The following is an 8,968-nucleotide window of genomic DNA, read 5'->3' as shown; positions in this document are numbered from 1 at the left end:
ATGTCTCCTCCTTTGCGAAACAGTTTCCACCTACAAACCATGCAGGATGCATGACGAAAGTAACCAGTCATGCCTAGTTGCAACACTGTGGGACAACCCCCACGGCCCAGCCTCTCAGTGTCCTCAAACAGGAACCAGCCCCACACACACGTCAGCCTCCGCACGATCACCCACCACCCTCAGGCAGCCTCATTTTTCCACCGTGAACTATCATGGGAAAAACCGACTACAAACCCATGAAAAACCACCCCACGGACTTGCACCACCCACTGTATTTTTTAAACCAAAAAGGCCCTATTTCATGCACCCAAAAACAGAGAAGCGCATGGATTGTTTATCCACTCAAGCTGTCGTGCCCATCATGGCAAACCACCATGGCTCCACCTCAGAGCCACCATGAAGAAAGCCTGCAAGGGTCGGAGTTCAGCCTAGTGCCTCAAGCGACTGAAATCATGAAGTTCGCTGTCGGTAACCTCCCTCTCTCTTGATAACCTCTCTCTCTTTTCTCTCCCCTCTCGTTCATTTTTTGTCTCTCTCAGTGCCGTGCCATAGCGCCAACTACCGTTGTAACGCTCCAATGGAAGGCCCAAACCACATGGCTTATACTCCAAAAGAACTAGTCAATGATACAATTGGAACCTCATAAGAACCTTATAAAGTGCAAGAACTTTTCCTTCTCAAGCAATGTAGGATCCCATACACCACCTACCCTTATCCATATCATATGGGGTATCACAATCTATCCCTCTTAAATTCCCGACGTCCTCGTCGGGCTTGTCCATTATAGGTGGCACGGCTCAAGTCTCACATTTCTGGTTGAACCTGGCTTTGATACCATTTGTAACGCCCCAATTGAAGGCCTAAACCAATTGTAATATATAAAAAGATGCACAAGTACTGGAAATCTATTCAAATACAATATAAACTAATATTACATATTCTCAAGCTCCAAAAATCTGCCTAGAGCATTTACAAGCAAATAGCAATAACAGTACACAAAAGTTAAAATAGTATCCATATCAAACTGCTATCAAATATACATAAGTTGCTTAGAGAAATGCAATCATCGACGACGACAGTACTTGTGAAGAAATTATATGCTCTTTTTATCCTTCTTGATTTGCAGAAGCTTGTCATAGATACACCATGGAAAACTAAGGAAATGGGCCCTATCCATTCCCTGAGTTCCCTCATTGTGGCGAACCCAGTAAGCATGATGATATGTGACATGATACCAGGTAGATGCTTTTGCTTTTGCATTATCAGTATTGTCTGCATCACTGATCCTCTCGTTGAACCAGTTCCTAGCTTCCATTCTTAGTGACTTTATAGCATATTTAATTGCATCCAGATCCCTCTTCCTATCAAAATGCTTTGACATTTTCAAAACATTGCCGCTGAGAATTTCGGCTTCAGTTTGGATTCCATAATACTCCATCAAATTCCCCAACTTGTAATCATAGTCATTTTTGTATTTGGAAGCATCGCTGAGGTAGTCCTTAAAGCCGTCTACTTCCATTTTAGGGTCATAATGTTATTTTGCTAAATCCAAAGTGAAGGATTCCACTTGACTCGTGGGCGATGCAATGTCTTTCACTTCTCGAAAAAGCTTTCCGATAATAGAGTTTGATATGTAGCTCTTTTTATTAGGCTTTTCCATAAAATCTGGATACTCTTTGACGCATAGATAACGAGGTATTTTGGCTACCTTACCAGTTTTTGGGAAGTCAACAGCAATTGAATGAAGCCTCGCAAGCTCCTTACATTCAAGGCTCATTGCCTTCCTGGGCTCCCTATCTGCAAAGACGACGTGGGCATTATCGATTACTCCTAAATTGTTGTTGACTATGTAGTCTGTGAAATACTCTTCTACTTCCTGCAAGACAACAATAATATGCATTTCTATGTTAGGTGCATATGGATGGAAACATGAGAGAGGAATGGAAAGCTGTGTCCACAAATGTGTTTATATATAGATGTCTATGTGGAAACAATTAACCTTGCAGTTTATTGCTAAATACCTCTATTGTAACATCATCATCGACTTGCTTAGTTGGTGTTGCGTTATATTTCATTGGTTGAATTTGACGAGGAGAAATAAGATCAAGATCCCAAGAGACGAAGTACATATCTCCATCCAAATCACTTCCCGAACATTCGTTTGGATGTGGTCTAAAAGCACAAATAGGCAGTCATTAATATTACATTCACATGTATGTCTACATGTATGTGATCAATCTTATGTTTCTATAGATTAAAGTCTCATATAAATTGTAACGCCCCAAACCCAGATGGTCTGGAGACTTACTACCTGTCTCTTAAGAACTTATTTTCCAACACAACTAAAATAAAACTCAAATCTTTAATAGCAAAACTCAATATCAAGAGTTCTAAATAACCACCTTGAAAACTTCACAAAGTCATTACTGCAGCTAAAATAAACTAAGGAGTCCGTAATCTCTCGGTAGTCATAACAACCCAACCAATAATTTCATAAATCTTACTGAAACTCGAGATATTAATAAAACTCAAAGACATTAAAACTAAGAACACCAGAAGTCCTTCTTCTACCAACATCTCCTCAGCTTAAACACAAACAGCAATCTAATCCAGGTCCTCATTTGAACTCTCAACATCATCTGAGAAATATTATAATGATAGGGGGGTGAGTTATCAACAACTCAGTAAGCAGAAATCATATGGTAGCGTGCAAACATGAGCATTTACAAAGTAGAGCATGCAGAACAAAATATTTTCCAGAGTTATCATGCGGAACAGAACATATTTTCAAAAGTAACAGAGCGATGGTTTTAAGACAAGTAAAACCCATAGTGCTTTGGCATAACATAAACTGAGTATCATCATTAGATCAAAACAGAGCATCAAACAGAGCAGAGACCATATTTCACCCCCGTGGTAGGGTTATGCTAACCCCGGTGGCCAAACCAGACAGAGACAGAGGTGAAATCTTTCCTTTATTCTTCTCGGAGCCCGAGTGTGCACACAGGAAAGACCACAATAAAACCACTTTGTTTCCAAAGTGGGTGCACTCAGAGACAAAGAAGTTGGTACCAACCCAAACAGAGCAGAGCATAACAGAGCAGAGCAGAGCAAAGCAGTGACAGAGTCAGATACGAAAACCAGTACACCATGCCAAAGGTTTTCAGATATTATATCAAAATAATACAGAGTACCAAAACAGAATCAGACAGTTTACACACGCTGAACACAAAAGCCAGAACATCTTTCTAAATAAATACACAACTTTTCATATTCTCAAAATCGCTCATTTTTCAGATTTCAGAAATCACATGATAGAATTTAGCTCATGTCTACACAATGCATGCCAGAACATATTTTTCTCTTTTTCGTACAGATTTCATGAGTATGCAAATAAACGACCGAGGTTGGTTTTGTTTTTTCCAAGTTCTCATTTCACCACAAAAATATGCAAAGTTTTCAGAAAATCAACCTCAGTCTCAAATAATTCGTGTAAGGCCTAGTATAGGAACCCTGCTTACCTGACTCCTGCAGCGCATTATCTATGACTTGAATACGGTCTCTATCCGTCTCGTCACCTATTCATAAAAAAAATATAAACTAAATATTAAAGCCCAACAACACAAAATTGGTTTTAGACAACCTAAGACCCAATTTCTAGACCATAATTCAACAAGTTTAATCCAACTCTAACAACCAAATAACAATCTGGACAGCCCACACTTCGACCCAAAAATATTCTATACCAATCTCAGTATTGTCCAATAGAAGCATCAAAACCAATGTCAACTCCGATTATCACTAACTCACACTTATTTCAGCAGCTCATACTCCCAAGCAATCGTCAACAATTTAACCAGGACGACACTACACACTATTCTCACTCCGTTCACAACTCCACAACAGGAAAAAAAAATATCTCAACACTTCTAGATGTTAAAAGGCCCCAACAAAACCTTCTAAACATTTCCAAAACACCAAACCAATAATCCAAAAAAATATATCACCTCCTAAAAATCATCAATATTCATCATGACCAACGTCAAACTCAAAACACCAATATTTAAATCCGAAACAGCCAACAAATTTCATAGCATAAACCAATCTCACACAAACAACTCCATCATCCAATCCAGCCGATCTCCTTACTCCTCGGACTCAGTCCGGCACAACCAACACAGTAAATATGAATTAGCGCATAAATACATTTAAATATCAAAAGTTCTTTGGAAAAATACTTACAATGCTATAATATAATTTTTGAAAGATCACAGAGGTGCTAGAAGCGGCAACGCAGCAACAAAACAGTGCCAAATGCACTGTGGTCGTAGGTCTCAAAAACCCACTTTTGAACCTGAGATTGATATAGTAGGGCTTAGGGATGTCGGTAAAACTAGTGGTGGTGGTGGTTGGCCCTGGGTGGCGGCACAATAGGCGGTTGAAGTGCAAAAACACCCAAAACGGAAATATTGATGGTGGGGCTTCACTGGTGACAGATCGGAGGTGGGGTTGGGTCCATTGGATTTCTAGGAGGTCGAGGATGATGTGGTGAAGAGATGGTGGCCGGAGGTGGCACGACGGCGTCACAACGGTGCAAGGAATGCCGCGGTTTCGTGTGGTGCTTGGAGGCTAATGGCGGCGCGGCTGGGGCTGGAAACTGGTGGGGGAGGTCGCCGGTGGGTGGGGGTGCTGGGAAGTTGGGCGGTGTCGACCACCACCGGCGCACGGTGGCATTGGGGTGAGAAGGAGGATCGGACGGAGAGAGAGAGAGAGAGGGGGGTTGCAGCGCGCGGGAGAGCCAGGGGAAGAAAGAAGAAAGAAAAAAAAAGAAGAGAAAAGAAAAGAAGAAAAAGAAAAAGGAAGAAAAGAAAAGAAAAGAGGAAAGAGAAAATGTAGGGAAAGAAATGAGATCCAATCCTCACATCTTGGGTCACAAAAATGATCCAACGGAAACGATTTTAAAACAGCAAGTGAAATAAAATAATTCAAACGCAGTGATTAAAATGAAAATAAATAATTAAACCCAATAATAAGCTAATTTAATATGAAAAACAATTTAAATGTATTACAATAATCAATTATAAGAAAGCATTTCAGAATAATTTTCACTAAAATTAAAAACATAAAAATAAACCCACTAAAAATCCAACCAATTTTAAAATAAGAGAATAAATTTTTAAATTACAAATAATCTTTCAATTAAAAATACACTAAAATACGGGGTGTTACATAAATGGGATATTAAACTCTTACCTCTTTCTCTTTTGTGGAAAAACAACACAATCCACCATATGATGTAGAGCTGGCACGTTCACAGCATTGAGGACTCTCACATCTCCTGGGTGTAGATAGGGGATTTTAGCAACAACCACCCGACCTTCACAGATGAAGTTATTTGGCTTTAAACTGCTGACATGAAACACAAGGGATGACTTGTTACTGAGCTCCCTACTAAAGCGAGAAACTTGCAGAAATACTTGACCATATTCCAATGTCCTGGTTTCGTCAAGGCATCCCATCAAAGCTCTTCCATTTGGAACAAAAATCTTTGTTTTCAACCGCATGTCCATCAACTTAGATGCACGGAATGTTTGAAGCATCATTGAAAGAAATGGTTCTGCATTTGGCTTGTAACCACATATAAGCATTTCCTTTAGAACTTTTGAGATCTCCCCTGCAAACATCATTTCCAGTGCCCTCTGTGCTCTCAAAGGATCTATTAATATGGCATTCAGTTGATCTATAGCCTCACTTTGCATTTTTTGAAAAGCTCGATTCTTAACCCCAAGGTTAGACAAAAGAGTTATTATCTGACAATTGAGAAAACAGGGTTGAAACTTACTCCATGCCAAAACATCGAGTTCTGTGTTATCCAATTTGTATTTGCACATGCTCTTTCTCGATGAAAACTTCACTGATGATGTCAGATCAACAACCACAACACCTTTGTACCCTGCATATCGAATCTGAAATGCTGGTGGAACAGAGCTACAGTCTAACATTGTTGCCACTTCAAGCCAATTCTTCAGATATCTTCTCTATGCCAACTGAGAAACAATATCTGACTTGTCCCTTCTTAACTTCTACATCGGGAATAACTTCAATTTCATCTTTGCCAACGGTGGCAGTTTCTCTAGAAGAGCCAAAAGACTGACCCAGTCTGGCACCATATTTTGCCACGTTCCTTATATCTTGAAAATCACCCATCCATTCTCTAATATCTGCTGCAGTCAAGCCAGGTCTTGAAGCAAACATCCAAACAGAATTTTCATGTAGCTGACTGGATGAAAAGGCAAGAAACTCAAACTTCTTATCCCCAATAACTATTCCATTTCTGAGAGTGGATAGTATCCTATCATAAACTCTAGTTCACTTGTCCCCATTTGCAGATGATGAACATGGAGATAAAGTTACTGAGGGCATTTTATCTAAGTCGTCATCGACAAAAGAAACACGCAGAAAATTATCAATATCTTCAACATAATGGCGCAAGACTCTGTTGGAGAGATTCACCTCTGGACCACCGAAGTATACTTTAGATGGAGTGATTTGAACCCTGTGTATATATACCAGCCCATCATCTAAAGAAATAGTAGTTGTTTGAAATCGAGTAGATGCTGCGTATCTTTTGTACTCCTCCTTGAGCCATTTCACAGGTTCATAGCAGCAGTCCTTCAAATGAAAAAGCTTGTCCAGGGCACTTTCTATCATGTTGATTTTGATTCTCTTTGGATCAACCAACCTATAAAAATCGTTAACAATTGCTGGCCCAGGAACACATCCATGCTGAATCAAAGAGTTGATCTTAAACAAGATTTTATATGGCAGGTCAAAGCTTGTGGGTGGATTCACAATGGGCACAAGATCTGAACTGAATGAGTAAGGAGAGCCTTCTGTCAATCGAAATTGATTTTTATTTTCTTTGTAATGGACAAAATCCCGACGTAATTTCGGAAGCCGCCTCTTTTTTGGAAGCTCCAAACATAGAGCATAAGATTGGCCAATGCGGTTGGATTGAGTGAAATCAACTTCTCTGACCTCATAACGACCAACATCAGAGACATCTTTCACATATATCCTTGGAGCACCACGTAACTAGCAAAATAAAGAAGATAGAACTCATTAGGTTAGAAGAAAAAGGGTAGCAATTTTGAAACAAAAACCATTAATGTCAGTAAACTATCATAATATAAAAAATGCTTGTACGAAAAAGTATAGCAACCTATGCGTATTGAGAGATATTGATGAAATCTTTAACCAGCTAACCTGAATGAGAAGAAACTTTTTTGCTTGACCACGTGGAAGATATAGCTCAATCTTCCTAATGTTCTCGAAAGAGATCTCAAACTTCTACTCTACGGAAAGATAGGAAAAAAAGAAGCCCAAGTTTTTGTTTTCGAATTCAAATTTCCCAGAGACACCTTCCTGCTGCTAGAGCATAGAAAACTTATCCCTCGAAACCTGATTTCCAAAGCACAGCACTATATTATCCATGTTGTATAGAAAGATCCTTGGCTCTGGTACAATGTCAAACTTAAGTCACAAGCTTTAACTACAGTTTCAGTATACAAACACCATATCAGTAGGTTGCACAGAGCAAACAGAGTCAAACGACAACCAAGAAGACTAAAACACAAGCATTACACAATTCAATGCATATTACAGCATTTGAGAGGACCTACAATTCAGAAACACAGTAACCCACAAGCAAAAGCAATAGCAAAAGCACAACTCAAGCCAATCTGAAACCACCCAGCATTCAGATTTCAAACCAATATATTTACTCAATACCACCCGGTTGACAAAGGCTTCAATGGGAAGGGAATGAGAGAGAGAGAGAGAGGGAGAGGGGGAGAGAGAGAGAGAGAGAGAGAGAGAGAGCCTGACCTTAAAGGAAAACACTGAGTGTAGAATTGCTGGTGTGGGAAAAAACAAGGCTCATGATCAACTATATATAGACGAGGATAAAGAGAAAGCAGATTTACTCTCTGGTGCCAAAAGATGAGTATAACTACTTCTAGCCGAAGTATACTCAAGCTAACGTAGGCATGGGTTGAGGAGCCCACCTCACTCTAAGTGAAAAGTGGCAGCATGTAATTGCATTCAAAGGGAAGGAAAATTGATGAATCTAATAGCTTTATAACACTTGTTTACTAAGTTCACAAATGACAAACGTCGTTTAATGTTATGTTCCACACCCTTTAATATATTCTTGTTTGGGTTCCAAGTCTGGGAAAACTCTGGTGTTTTAGATTATTCACGTTGGAGGATTATTCACGTTGGAGGAGTTGATTTGAAACAGTGAGTTGTATCTATGTGTCATTGAAAACTTTGGAGTCTATGACTATATGATTGAGACATGATTTTGAGTGACTAGTAGTAACTTTCCGACCCATCTAGGACGGGGCATTACAAAAACGATTGGGTACTCGGACTTTCTAAGCCTTCTGTGGCAGTGTTACTTTTGTTTTCCATGATGGGAAGAATAACGATGGAACTGAGAAGAACTCAAAAAGTGCAAACTTGGGCAAGATTGCTATGATCCGTTTAGACTTTAGAGCCTCTTACTTTAAAGAGTTAAAAACTGCAAACTCAAAACATAAAAGAACGTATTACAACAAACACTACAAGAGAAGTGATCGTTGGGAAAAGTCCCTAAATCGTTGTCATTGACTTTTTCCAGCGATTTAAAAATCGCTGCATGTTCGCCGGTATTATCCCTCCGCTTCTGATCTACCCCGACAGAAGCCAAAAATCACTGCGAAAAATGTTATTTTTTCTAGCGATTTTTTTTCGCCGCAAATTCCAAATAAAACGCTGTAAATAAGGTCTTTTAGAATGAAAAGTTTCATCCTAAAAGACTAGAATTTCGTCTCAAAATATAAAAATATATCTTGAGAAGAAAAAAAAAATCCAAAGGTCGTTCCAATAAAACTGTCCCAAAAAGTATTTTGGGACAAAAATTACA

At 39.3% G+C, this 8,968-nt stretch overlaps 1 pseudogene; it reads right to left on the bottom strand.

Moving 5' to 3' along the window:
- Positions 1–895: 895 nt before the first annotated feature.
- On the bottom strand, positions 896–6,911 carry LOC121257043 (annotated as a pseudogene).
- Positions 6,912–8,968: the final 2,057 nt, after the last annotated feature.

The sequence above is a fragment of the Juglans microcarpa x Juglans regia genome, chromosome 3S (assembly GCF_004785595.1).
Source record: "Juglans microcarpa x Juglans regia isolate MS1-56 chromosome 3S, Jm3101_v1.0, whole genome shotgun sequence".
Classification (NCBI taxonomy): Eukaryota; Viridiplantae; Streptophyta; class Magnoliopsida; order Fagales; family Juglandaceae; genus Juglans; species Juglans microcarpa x Juglans regia.
The sequence above is the reverse complement of the archived record's forward strand: the minus strand, read 5'-3'. Positions and strand labels throughout refer to the sequence as shown.